General features: G+C 44.7%; 1 protein-coding gene across 2 annotated transcripts in view; it reads right to left on the minus strand.

Moving 5' to 3' along the window:
• Positions 1–250: 250 nt before the first annotated feature.
• LOC126544247 (uncharacterized) overlaps positions 251–13,171 on the minus strand; it is a 68,615-nt gene continuing 55,694 nt past the window's right edge. For both annotated transcript variants that reach the window (XR_011890588.1, XM_055062501.2), the window contains 2 exons: positions 5,727–5,760; positions 251–643 (listed from right to left, as the gene is read on the minus strand). The gene's annotated coding sequence lies outside the window, so the exon portion shown is untranslated. The remainder of the gene's footprint in view (positions 644–5,726; positions 5,761–13,171) is intronic.

The raw sequence follows: 13,171 nt of genomic DNA on the forward strand, positions 1-13,171 counted from the left end.
ACTGTCGAGACCGGGTACATAAAGATCAGAGTCAGGCCCTACACTCCCATCCCTCTTCGCGGCTTTAAGTGTCAAAGATCCGGCCATATTTCACAGAACTGCAATGACCGCCTCACCTGTGCCAAATGTGCCCACTAACCTGCATCCGAATCCTGAGAGAACAAACTGCACTCCATCAACTGTGATGGGAAGCGTGCCACCTACTCACGGTCCTCTCCGTCGTGGAAGAAAGAGAAGGAAAGGGTTACAGTTAAAGTCAAAGAAAACATTTAATTTAACGAGGCACGAAGGCGAGTGTCCTATCTGTCTAAAACCAGCTTTTCTGAAGTGACGCATCAGGGGGCAGCGTCGCAACGGCTTCCGGCTGCCGTCTGGCCCACGCGTAGTGAGCGGGTGGCGACGCTATCTGCCCAATCGGCGTTGCAGCTAGCACAACTCCGCCATCTCAGAAGGGGCCATCGACCTCCGGGCTGGTGGCTTCAAGGGTCTCGTGTCTCGAGAGGAGACCTACATCGCGAATAAACCGCTCGCAAGAGCGGGTGTCTAGCTCCCCACAAGAGGCGATGGACACATCTCCCAGCCAGACGGCGCCGCCAGCGCCTAAGGAGCGGCCAGAAGCTCTCGACCGTCGATTCAGCAGAATCTACAGAAAGAATTGAACGATATAAATGGCAGACTAACAGCAGTCTAAGGAAAGATCGAGTCAATTCAAAACGTTAGAGAGGATGACCTTGCCACTGCAGTAGCCACTGTCGTGCGCGCTGAAACAGCTACCCTTTCTAGTCGGTTAGATGACTTTGAGGACAGGTCACGACGCGAGAATCTGATTTTTCACGGTTTTCCTGAGTAACCGTCGGAGTCATGGGCTGATGCAGAAAAAAGCGTACCTGAGCTCCTATTGTCCACCTTAAACATACAGCTGTCTGATCAATGAAATTGTTCGTTCACATAGGTTGGGTAAATACGTGCCAAATAAGTGCCGCCCAATTATTGCGATGTTTTTAAGCGCTAAGGGCAAAGAGGCCATTTTTTTTCAGCAAGCAAGAAATTAAAACAAACCGGTATTAGTATTAATGAGAATTTTTGCCTAGCTACACGCACATCCCGCAAAAGGCTGCTGGAATTTGCAAAAACACCGGAGAATCGTATTCAGCTCGCCACAATAGGTTCTTCCTGAAGAACAAGTGTCGTGTCAACCGATAGCATGTGTGATGTACCTTTGAACAGCGGTTCACCTGCTGCCCTGAGGCATGACGTATTGCCAGCTGTTTCAAGTAACACAAGTTTGTCATAGCTATCACTTAGGCCAGATTATTCATCTAGTGATGTTAATTTTCTTTTTTCCAATGCTCGCAGTGTTGTTAACAAGCCTGATGACCTTTCTGATCTAATTGACACGTGTAGTACTGATACCGACGTACTTACGGAGACATGGTTATCGTCCAAAGTGCGTGATAGCGAAATATTTGAGTGTAAAAAGGTGTTCAAGTTTAGCCGCTTTGGTCGTGGCTCTATATCAGGAGGAGGCGTTCTGATAGTTGTTTCCGATCGCCTTGTCCCTTACCATGTTCACACTGAGTCACCTTTAGAAATTGTTTGCGCATGCGTGCTCATAAATCACTGTGATATAATTTCTTTTGCGTTTGCTATTGGCCACCTAACGCTAGGCATAATTTTTTTTCTGATTTACACGATGCTTCAAATGCAAGTATCGTTCGGTTCCCTCAAGCAACTATATTTATATTACGTGACTAATTTCCCTAACATTGGTCGTTACGGTCCTTTTCCTGCTCCCAAAGAGTCCTCAAGTGAAAGTGCTGCCTTCGTGAAGTTATGCTGTGATTTCGACTTTACACAGTCACTACTCCAACGAGAACAACTTTGTCCAGCGCTAACGTACTTGATCTTATTCTAACAACAGCTCCTGATATCGTGGGTTCATTTGTTTTTTTTACCAGGACTGAGCGAACACTGCGTTATTAACTTTTCAATTAAAGCAGCTGTTCAGCGCCCCATCATTGAGCTAAAATCTACCAGAGATTATAAGAAGGCTGATTTTTCAGTTATCAATAGTGAACTAGCAACCTTCTTGGAAGGCTGCATGCCCGGCTTTTATGAGCGCACCATCGAAGAAAACTGGTCAATGTTTAAAAAAGAAAGTTAACTGTCTAACAAGCAAATACGCACCGTTGCGGGTCAGCGGTCGCAAACGAAGGTCACCTTGGTTTAATGTGTCGTTAAGGCGCCTTCAGAATCGGAAAAAACGCTTTTTCCGAAAAATAAAGTTCAGGAATGGCCACGGCGACTAGACCGCATATCAACAGATTATCTGCAAATATAAAAATGCGATGAAGGACGCTAAGCACACTTTCCTTGGCACTACTTTACCTGCTTTGTTAAAAGACAAGCCCAGAAAGTTCTGGAGTGTTGTTAAAAGTGCACGTGAAAACCTATTGTCAATAACTGACGACAGTGGCGTTACCGCTTCTCGTTGGCAATGTTGTTACGTATTCAACGAGGTATTTTCAAAAACATCTTTAGATGAGCGTGCTCAGCGCCTGCCAGAATTTTGTGACGCGAACTTTCCTACAATGGATCCTGTAGTAATTGATTATGATGGTATCGTTGGCCTTATTAACAATAGCCACACCACCGCGATGACACTATCGTGTCATCCGGTGGCGTGGCTATCATTGTCGACAGACGTGTTGCCTGCCGGCAATTAAAGCTTCGTACGCCCCTGGAGGCAGTTGCTGCAGTTTGAGAAGCTAGTCACTGTCAGCTCTGTATACATCCCTCCTAATTATGAACTTAATAACCGAATTTCAAAACTACATACATGAACTTCCGGCGCCCTACATGCTCGTCAGAGATTTAAACGCACATAACACTTTGTGGGGAAATTCTCGTTACTATGCGAGATGTCGCCTAACTGAAAAACTCTTTTTTCCTCAGGACCATGTACACTTAATAAAATAAAAAAACGTACCACAGCGTGGCATATAACACACATTACATCATATATTTAAGCATAGTGTTGAGCACACTAATGCCTACCTGGAGTGGTCCGTTCTCAAGAATCCCTTTGGGAGCGACTACTTCTCTGTTATGTTAAACTTAAAACAAAATGGATGCTTGCCACACGCTTCCCGGTGGAAGGTTCCATCAGCTAACTGGGCACTTTTCGGAGAGCTAACATATATAATCCGGGATGATATTGCCTCTTTTATTATGGACGATGCTGTGGTGTATACAACAGCCTTTATAATTGAGGCTGCCATAAACTGCATCCGTCAACCTAACAGACTGTCTAATAAGCGTCGTATCCCATGGTGGAATGAAGAATGCAAAAAAGCACGGAAATACCAAAACAAAGCTTTAGAACGACTTCGCGACATTCCAACCACCGGAAACTTGATTAGACTTAAACAAATAAAGGCTCAGCGTAGAAGAACACGTCGACGTGCTAAAAGGGAGAGTTGGGAGAAGTACATCTCCGGTATAACTTCCTAGACTGACAAGACGAAAGTCTGGAATAGGGTAAATAAATTAATAGGCCAGTAGACACATCCTCTACCCTTAGTAAGTAGCCAAGATGACAGCCTGACAGATCAGGCGGATTGCCTAGGCGAACACTTTCAATATGTTTCTAGTGCATCGCACTATACAGAAACCTTACAGAGGTTCAAAAACGTGAAGAGAGGCAGCCCCGTAACCACAAAGGTTCATCGAGTGAGGCTTACAATCGCCCATTTAGCTTAATTGAACTTAAGGCATCTCTCACTTGTTGCAACAACTCGGCGCCAGGTGATGGTCGCATTATGTATGCAATGATTACATACATACATCCTGAAGCACTGAAAACGCTCCTATCTCTCTCAGTGCCATATGGGCGGCTGGGTATATCCCGTCCTTGTGGAAAGAAGCCATAGTCTTCCCGATACTTAAACAAGGCAAAGAACAGTCCTTAGCCAGCAGCTACAGGCCAATAGCACTGACAAGCTGTGTGTGCAAACCACATAAAAAATGATAAACCGGCGCTAAATCTCTTTCCTAGAAAATATCAAAATACTATACCCCTTCCATTGTGGGTTCCTAGAAGGTAGGTCGACAATATACCACCTTATTCGCATCAAGGAAAACATCAGAGTTGTGTTTATACATAAGCAGTTTTTACTTCCGATATTTAAAGATTCACAAAAAGCATACGATACGACATGGCGCTTCGGGATTTTGCGAGATCTTTCTGCGAAGGATGTCCATGGAAATATGTTAAACACAGTCAAAAGCTACTTATCCAACCACACGTTTCGTGTGAGAGTGGGCAATGCTTTATCTAGAACATTCGCCCGGGAGACTGGCGTGCCGCAAGGGGATGTGCTTAGTTGCACACTCTTCATTGTAAAAATTAACTCCTTGCACACAATTATTTAACGCATCATATTTTATTCTGTGTATGTCGGTGACGCGCAGATAGGTTTCAAATCATTTAACACTGCGATCTGCGAACGACAGGTGCAGCTTGCATTAAACAAATTATTTGAATGGGCTCATGTAAATGGGTTTAAAATAAATGCCCATAAAAATAGGCGTAAACTTTTTTCAAACAAAAGAGGCATGACACCAGCCCCAAAACTCACCATTAATCGAGAGGAACTTTCTGCGAACAGTGAACAAAAATTCCTGCGAGAAAGTCTAGACTCTAAGCTTACCTTCATATTAAAAGGAGCCCCGTGTACAAGAAACGTAATGCAAAAGGATAGAAAGTTGGGCGAGTTGGTACGGTCACATGATCTTGGATTGTAGAGCTCATCCTGTCTGCTTCTAGTCTCCGTGCGTGTCACTTCGCGCTACAATCCAAGATCCTGTTACCGTACCAACTCGCCCAACTTTCTATCCTTTTGCATTGCCTTCAGCCTCCAACTTAAATATCTGAAAGCAAAATGTCTGAAAACGATACACATTTTAAAAATTCTGTCGCACACAACATGGGGTAGTGATCGAAAATGTCTCCTGAACATGTACAGGAGCCTTGTCTACTCTCGCCTTGACTACGGTGCTATAATTTATCATTCTGCAGTGCTAAGCACGCCAAAAATCCTAGACCATGTGCACTACTTAGGTATTCGCTTAGGAACCGGTGCTTTCAGGACAAGCTCTGTAGAAAGTCTTTATGTAGAATCAAACGAGTGATCACTCCGTCTACAGAGGTCATATCCCAGCTTCACATATTGTCTGAAAGTAAACTCGAATCCTGAACATCCTTGTTACACAACCGTAAACGATGTGTCCTGTGCCATACTTTTTAATAATCGGCCCACAGCCAGGCAGCCCTTCTCGCTGCGTGTAAGGAATCTCAGTGAAGAAATGTGTGTCCCACTTCTAGAACACCATCTAAGGCTTCCAGCGAAGCTGTCACCACCGTGGCAGTGGCAGCTCGTGAAATGTGACATATCGTTTATTGAAGTCAGTAAGCGTGCTCCTGAGATGCACATTCGAATGCACTTCCTTGAACTTTGGTCGAAGTACCGCTGCCCAGAGTTTTACACCGATGCATCTAAGTCACAAGCCGGCGTTTCTTATGCAGCAGTCGGTCCGTCCTTTTCGGAATCTGGCATTCTGCATGCCCAAACTAGTATCTTTACGGCTGAAGCCTATGCACTATTATCGGCTGCGATAAACATAAACATAAAACAATTAAAAATAGGAAAGTTAATTATACTTACCGACTGTCTAAGCGTTGTCAAGGCTTTAGTATTGCTAAAAAAAAAAGCTGAAAATGCTGCAATGATTTATCTTTATACACGCTTGTGCGCTGTTTATGCATGCAATCAACGTGCATTATATGTTGGGTGCCCGGGAACAGAGGCGTCGAGGGCAATGTGCTCACTGACGAAATTGCCACATCCACAGCAACAAAATATTTCAACTCTTCCACAGCTGTCACCGCCATAGATTTGAAACCTATCTTTCGAAAAAGAAAATAAGAGACTATTGGCAACGCTTATGGGACACCCAAACCTCGAATAAACTTCATTTAATTAGGCCACAGTTAAGCACCTCCACATCAATAATAAAACCACGAGAAATCGATGTGCTGTTCTGTCGACTAAGAATAGGGCGCACATACGGTAGACACAACTTCCTACTGACTGGTGATGAACCTCCTACATGTGCTAGATGTGGTGAAAAACTGACGGTCATCCCCGTCCTTGTAGAGTGTCAGGAAAGAGAATGCGAGAGTAAAAAGCACTTTCCTTTGGCCTATCGACAACATATCCAATTACATCCAGCACAATTTCTTGATACGAACCCATTATTCAACCCTAAATTAGTTTAAATTTTTGTAAATGACATTCTTAAATTGCAGATTATCAGACCAAATGTTACGTAGTACATCCTCTTACCAGAGGCTACTGCTGTGTTCGTTACATCTAAGTATAGCACGTGTCCCCAGACCCTTGCATTAAAGGGCCCTGTTGAGGCATTAGTGCTGCGTTCACCTACACGATCTATTACATCAGCCCTGCGTAAGAAAACATTTAGTGCCACAGTTCACATCTCTGGTCATTGTCATTGTTTTAATACTTATATATTTTAGACAATCTACAGCCGCTCATTTTAGGCCTATTTACAGCCATTCCACTTCCACCCTTCAAAGTACATTTCCCCATTTCATAAACAAATAATTTAAAACCCATCACCAGGTATATGTCGCTCTTTAGCCATATCTGGCCCTTGCGCCATTAAACCCCATACATCATGATCCAGAAAGTTCTTGAACACTTCAAAATTCACATACTTTTTTCTTCATCTCTCCTGCAGGGCACACGCTTTTGTTTTCCTTCCTTTGAGCCCATGAGGACCCAAAATGTTACCACGCAGCATCAGTGACGGTAGATATTCGGAGAGCAAAACAATCAACGAAATCTATGTCCTTAAAAGAAGCCGTATTTCGAGCCTAACTCCGATCCCGCCTATTCAAATGTATGTAAACTGCAGAGATGTCATTTTTAGATAACCCCGTGGGCCGATCAAATTAGATAAATTCTAGTGGCTGTTGGAAACGAAAGTTTGATTTAGAGCCTGAATATTTTTAAAGAATTCTAGATTATTGGTAAGATTTATAAAATATCGAAGCCCGAAGTTTACAAATCCGTATCTCTGCACAAAGAACAGATATCGCAGTTCTGTCAACTGCATCCGCTAGATCACCAAAGCGGACAAACTTATTATACTATTGTATGTATTACGTAATTTGTTGTAATGTTTACAAGTGTTTTGCAAAAGTCATACTCAAATATTAGTGGTTTAATTAGGAGCCAAGTATAATGCATCAATTTTGTGGGCTTTAAATGCAGTATTAGATGCAATTGACTGAGCTGTCATATAATTTTGCTTTACTAAGCCAAAGTTGTAAACTACATAGTATCGCTTTTCCAAAATACTCAATTTTCAAAAACATTTTTGAAAATAATTGCTAAATAAACATACCGTTTCATACAATCATCACATTTAGTTTTTCCTTTTACATGCAAAAATCCGAGGACACCTAAGCACTTCTTATGAGTTGCGAATGCGAAAGTACTCATGTCCATTTGAACGGCTCTGAGCTGTCCTTCGAGTTGTGAACTCCTCACGGGCAAGCGAGCGCGTTGAGAAGCCTGGCGCGTTTTGGTTTCACTTTACCGTGGCGCAGTTAAAGCGCAGGCGAGAGCTTGCACGGACAAAGCACGCACGGTTACAAAGACTTCCGATAGCGAGGGTGACGTAGCGTCGCGACGATGCCATCTTCCCTCAAGTAACACCTGCCGCTATACTGAGGCAGCAGGTGTTCCATTGTGCCCTCTCTGCTCCCTCGAGAAGTGCTCGGTACGTGGCGTCGCAGGCAATGGGAATTTACCTGCCGTTTCAGTACTGCGGAAGGCAGATGCCGGCTTTTTCGCTCAATGGGCTATTTGACAGCTTCGCATTAATAAATATCGTCCAATTTGGTGCAGTGCATGGCCGCCGAGAAAAACGATTTCTTCTTTTCCATGCATTTAGATACGAGCCTCCTTGCCAACGCCTCCTTTTGAAGTAGTCACGAACCCCCCCCCCCCCCCCCTCGGGCTTGGTGAAAGAACATTGTCTGCGGATAGCATAGGTTGTTGTGGACATCCCAGCGAAGTTTTGCAGTCATGCGCGGAGCGTGGAGCTCACAAGCCGAGCGCGGTCATCATCATCGTCAGCCTATTTTATGTCCACTGCAGTACGAAGGCCTCTCCCTGTGATCTCGAATTACCTCTGTCCTACGCCAACCGATTGCTGCTAGTGCCTGAGAATTTCTTAATTTCACCGCCCCACCTAGTCTTCTGCGGTCGTCGACTGCGCTTCGCTTCTCTTGGCACCGGTTCTGTAACCCTAATGGTCCACCGGTTATCTAACCTACGCATTACGTGACCTGCCCAGCTTCATCTCTTTCTCTTAATGTCAATTCGAATATCGGCTATCCCTGTTTACGTGATCTACGTGACCTGCCCAGCTTCATTTCTTTTTGTTAATGTCAATTCGAATATCGGCTATCCCTGTTTACTCTCTGATCCGCTGAGCACGAGGTCGCGGGATCAAATCCCGGCCACGGCGGCCTTATTTCGATGGGGGCGAAATGCGAAAACACCCGTGTACTTAGATTTAGGTGCACGTTCAAGAACCCCAGGTGGTCGAAATTTCCGGAGTCTTCCACTACGGCGTGCCTCATAATCAGAAAGTGGTTTTGGCACGTAAAACCCCTTAATTTAATTTTTTTTTACTCTCTGATCCAAACCGCTCTCTTTCTGTCTCTTGACATTATGCCTAGCATTCTTCGTTACATCGCTCTTTGTGCAGTTCTGCACTTGTTTTCGAGCTTCTTTGTCAGTCTACAAGTTTCTGCCCCAAATGTCCGCACCAGTAGAATCCATAGATTGTACACATTTCTTTTTAATGATAATTGTAAGTTTCCCGTCAGGATCTGACAATGTCTGCCGAATGCGGTCCAGCCGATTTTTATTCTTCCGTATATTTCCTTCTCAAGATCAGGATCTCCTTTGAGTAATTGACCTAGGTACACGTGCTCTTTCACAGACTCTATAACGCTGAGTGCTGATCCTCAAATCTTGTTCCCTTGCCCTGCTATTGATCGTCATTTTTGTCTTCTGCATATTATTCTTTAACCCCACTTTTATACTCTCTCTGTTAAGGTCCTCAATCATTTGTTCTAAGTCGTCCCCAGTGTTGCTGAACAGGACAATGTCACCAAGTAATCGAAGGTTGTTGAGATAGTCGCCGTTGATCCATACTCCTAAGCCTGCCCAGTTCAATAGCTTGAATGCTTCTTCCAAGCACGCAGTGAATAGCATTGGAGAGATTGTGTCTCCTTGTCTGACCCCTTCCTTTATAGTTAACTTTCTACTTTTCTTGTGGAGAATTAGGGTAGCCGTGGAATCTCTGTAGATACTTTCCAAGATATTACGGAAGCGTCCTGTACTCCTTTATTATGTAAAGCCTCTATGATTGCTGGCATCTCGACTGAATTAAATGCCTTTTCATAATCTATGAAAGCCATATATAGAGGCTGATTGTACTCTGTGGATTTCTCGATTGCCCGATTGATGACATGGATGTTGTCTATTGTAGAGTATCCCTTCCTGAAGCCTGCCTGTTCCCTTGTTTGGCTAATGTCCGTGTTGCCGTTATTCTCTTGGAGATTATCTTGGCGAATATATTTTATTATATTGGAAGTAAGCTAATGGGCCTATAATTTTTCAATTCTTTAACGTTGCCTTTTTGTCGATTCGTATAATGTTGGCATTCTTCCAGTTCTCTGGGATTTTTGAAGTCGATAAACAGTTCGTATAAGGGGCCGCTGGTTTTTGAGCCATTATGTCTCTCCATCTTTGATTAAATCGACTGGTAGTCCATCTTCCTCTGCCCTTTTTCACGTTTCATGTCTTGCAAGGCCCTTCTAACTTCAGCGATAATTAGAGAGGGAGCCTCTAGAAGCTGTTCATTACTACTTCGATGGAGGGATCGTGGCAGCTTTGGGTACTGTACAGGTCAGTTTAAAATTATTCCGCTGATTTTACTATATCTTCGAGATTGCTGATGATATTAACCTGCCTATCTTTCAGTGCATACATCTTGGTTCGTCCGATGCCTAGTTTCCTTCTCACTGTTTTCAGACTGCGTCCATTGGTTACTGCTTCTTCAATCTTTCTCGCGTTATCATTTTGAATATTCCTTATTTTCTCCTCGTTGATTGACAATTGACAGTTCCGCGAATTCTATCTGACCTTATGAGTTGGGCACTTTCCTTTTCTTTTTTTTATTAGGCCCTTTGTTACTTGGGACAGCTTACCTTCTAGTTGTCTTGGTGTCTTACCTCCCACTTCAATTGCTGCTTCTGAAGCCAGCCTATTCACGGTTTCATTCACTGCCTCTATGTCATCCTCACCTTTCTGTACTAAAGCTGCATGTTTGTTTGAAAGTGTCAAACTGAATTGATCTGCTTTTACCCTTACTGCCTCTAGGTTGGCCTTTATCTTCGTGTCCAATTTTACTGTTTCTCTTGTTAAATTGAGGTAAATCCTAGCTCTCACTAACCTAGGATCACAGCATTTTACCCTACCTAACACTTCTACATCCTAAACTACGCCGTAATCAGCAGAAATATAAAATCAATTTCATTTCTGGTTTCACCATTGGGGCTTTTCTAGGTCCAATTTTTGTTTACGCTTCCTGAAAAGGGTGTTCATTATTCGCAGCTTATTCGTTTCTGCGAATATTACCAGCATCTCTCATCTACCTTCCTAGAATTGACGCCGTAGTTGCCAATTGCTTCTTCATCAGCCTGCCTTTTCCCCACTTTTGCATTAAAGTCGCCTACGACTACAGTATAATGAGTTTGCACTTTTCGCATCGCTAATTGAGCATCTTCATAAAACAGTCCTATTTCTTCATCACTGTGACTGGAAGTTGGAGCGTAGGTTTTTACTACCTTTATTTTATACGTAAAATTCAGCTTTATTACGAATACTGCTACCCTCTCGTTAATGCTATAGAATTTGTCAATGTTGCCCGCTATGTCCTTATGAATTAGGAATCCTACTCGGAACTACTTCTTATCTGGTAGTCCTCTATGGCAGGCGACGTGGCCATTCGTCAGCACTGTATAAGTCTCACCAGTTCTTCTAACTTCCCTAAGGCCAATGATATCCCAAACAATGCATGAGATAAACAATGCATACGCTGCTGTGGACATCCCAGCCACGTTTTGCAGTCATGCGCGGACAGTGGAACTCGCAACCCCAGCGCAACGTCACCTTTCTCTCAAACGCTCTCTTTTCAACAAAAGCCTGCTCCTTACTCTTTTATGGACGCTTTATTTCGTAGGCCGCCAATGCTACGACCCGGTCGACGGAGTGATTATGAGGGTAAGCGTTATTTTTCCAGGGTCGCTCTAACGCTGAGGGCGTGAGAGCGCTACGTTCACCCAAATAGACGCGAAATAATAATCTGACTTGGCTTCGTATATTATATTTAAATAGGTGGCGCTAAAATGATGAGCGCGACAAGAGCTCTTAATCAGTGGTTCCGTTCTGCCCGTGCGGGCTTTGCCTGTGTCCGCGACTGTGGTGAAGTGATTGTTGCTGTTTTATTTGATGTCGTTAAATGTTAGGGCTTGTGGCGAAGTGATCGGCTCTGGCAGTAGTTGTGACTTTGCCTGTGCCCGTGACTGATCGTGTTGCCCACTAGCTTTGTGGAAGGTGATGTGGGCTTTGCGGATGCCGTCATCGCTTTTTACAGTGGATCTGTCAGAACCTCGCTGGGTTTCTCTCTTGACGTCCGCAGCCTCGCTGAACTGGGAGAGAGAGAGCTGAGAAAGAGTGAAAGCAGAGCTTTCCGCAGCATAGCGATGCGGAAAAGCTGGGTGGCGCATAGCTGGGGAGAAGGAGCGGTGCGGCGAGGACACGGGTGGTGTTAGGGCATTGCTCTCTGTATATGCTTCACGAGAGGGTCGCGGGGTTAAGGCCTGGGAATTATGTTTGCACTCCCATATCATGTGGGGGAGTGTTGCTGATTTAGTTTTACAGATCTTGCACGTCTGGCTTGGGTAGATGTCGGGGTATATGATGTGATAGCGTGTGAGGGAATGGTATTTATTGGTCTGTAACAGGCGAAGGGTGGTTGCTTGTGCTCTGTTTAACTTGCGGTGAGGGGGGGGGAGCTTCTCCTTGAGAGGTGAAATGACTTCACAAGGTCGTTGTATCTTTCAAGGCGGTCGCGTCATGCGGGTGTACCTCCACCGTCGCCGGCATGGTTAACTAGTCCTCGTGCTACGGAGTGTGTAACTTCGTTGAGGTTGGCGAGGTGCGGGTGGACAACGCCGGCGTGTGCTGCGATCCAGACACAGATTTTCAGACGAATGCGCGGCTTGACGTAAGATACGGAGTGATTGTTGAGAAATACAACCCTTGATGCAGTTGTTGCTTGCTGCGCGAGAATCGCTCAGTATGGTGTGACAGGCTGGGTCAAGAGTGGCCAGGGCGATGGCCACTTCCTCGGCCGTCTCGGCATTTTGGGTAACGATGCTGGCAGTATGTCGAAGCAAGCCGCCTGCTGTGGTAACCACCGCAAAGGGACGTCCATCTTGGTATTCAGCTGCGTCGACGAAGATGACCCCCGCGGTGTTGGCATAAGCTTTGATGAGGGAGGTAGCTCGTGCCTTCCTGCGTTCTTTGTTGTGGTCTAGGTGCATGTTCTTGGCAATAGGTCGGCGTGTATCCATTGCTGAATGTCGCGTGATATTGGGTGTTTGTATCCATGTTGGCGGTGGTAGGTGATATCAAGCTTGGTTAGAATGCTGCGGCCCGTTTCCGTGAGGGTAAGCCACTCCAGTTGGGATCGACGTTGCGCTTCGATTACCTCGCCTAGCGTTTTGTGGATACCTAATTGTAGTAAAAGTTCCGTGCTGGTGTGGTTGGGTAGTCCTAAGGCCGGCTTATAGGCTCCTCTAATGATGATGTCGAGTTTAGTCTTTTCAGCTTTGTACCAGTTGAGAAAGGGCGCAACGTAAGTAATGTGACAGATGATAAAAGATTGGACAAGGCTGATAACGCTTTCTTCCTTCATACACCCTCGTCAGTTGGTC

Source organism: Dermacentor andersoni, chromosome 10 (genome assembly GCF_023375885.2).
Source record: "Dermacentor andersoni chromosome 10, qqDerAnde1_hic_scaffold, whole genome shotgun sequence".
In the NCBI taxonomy this organism is placed as follows: domain Eukaryota; kingdom Metazoa; phylum Arthropoda; class Arachnida; order Ixodida; family Ixodidae; genus Dermacentor; species Dermacentor andersoni.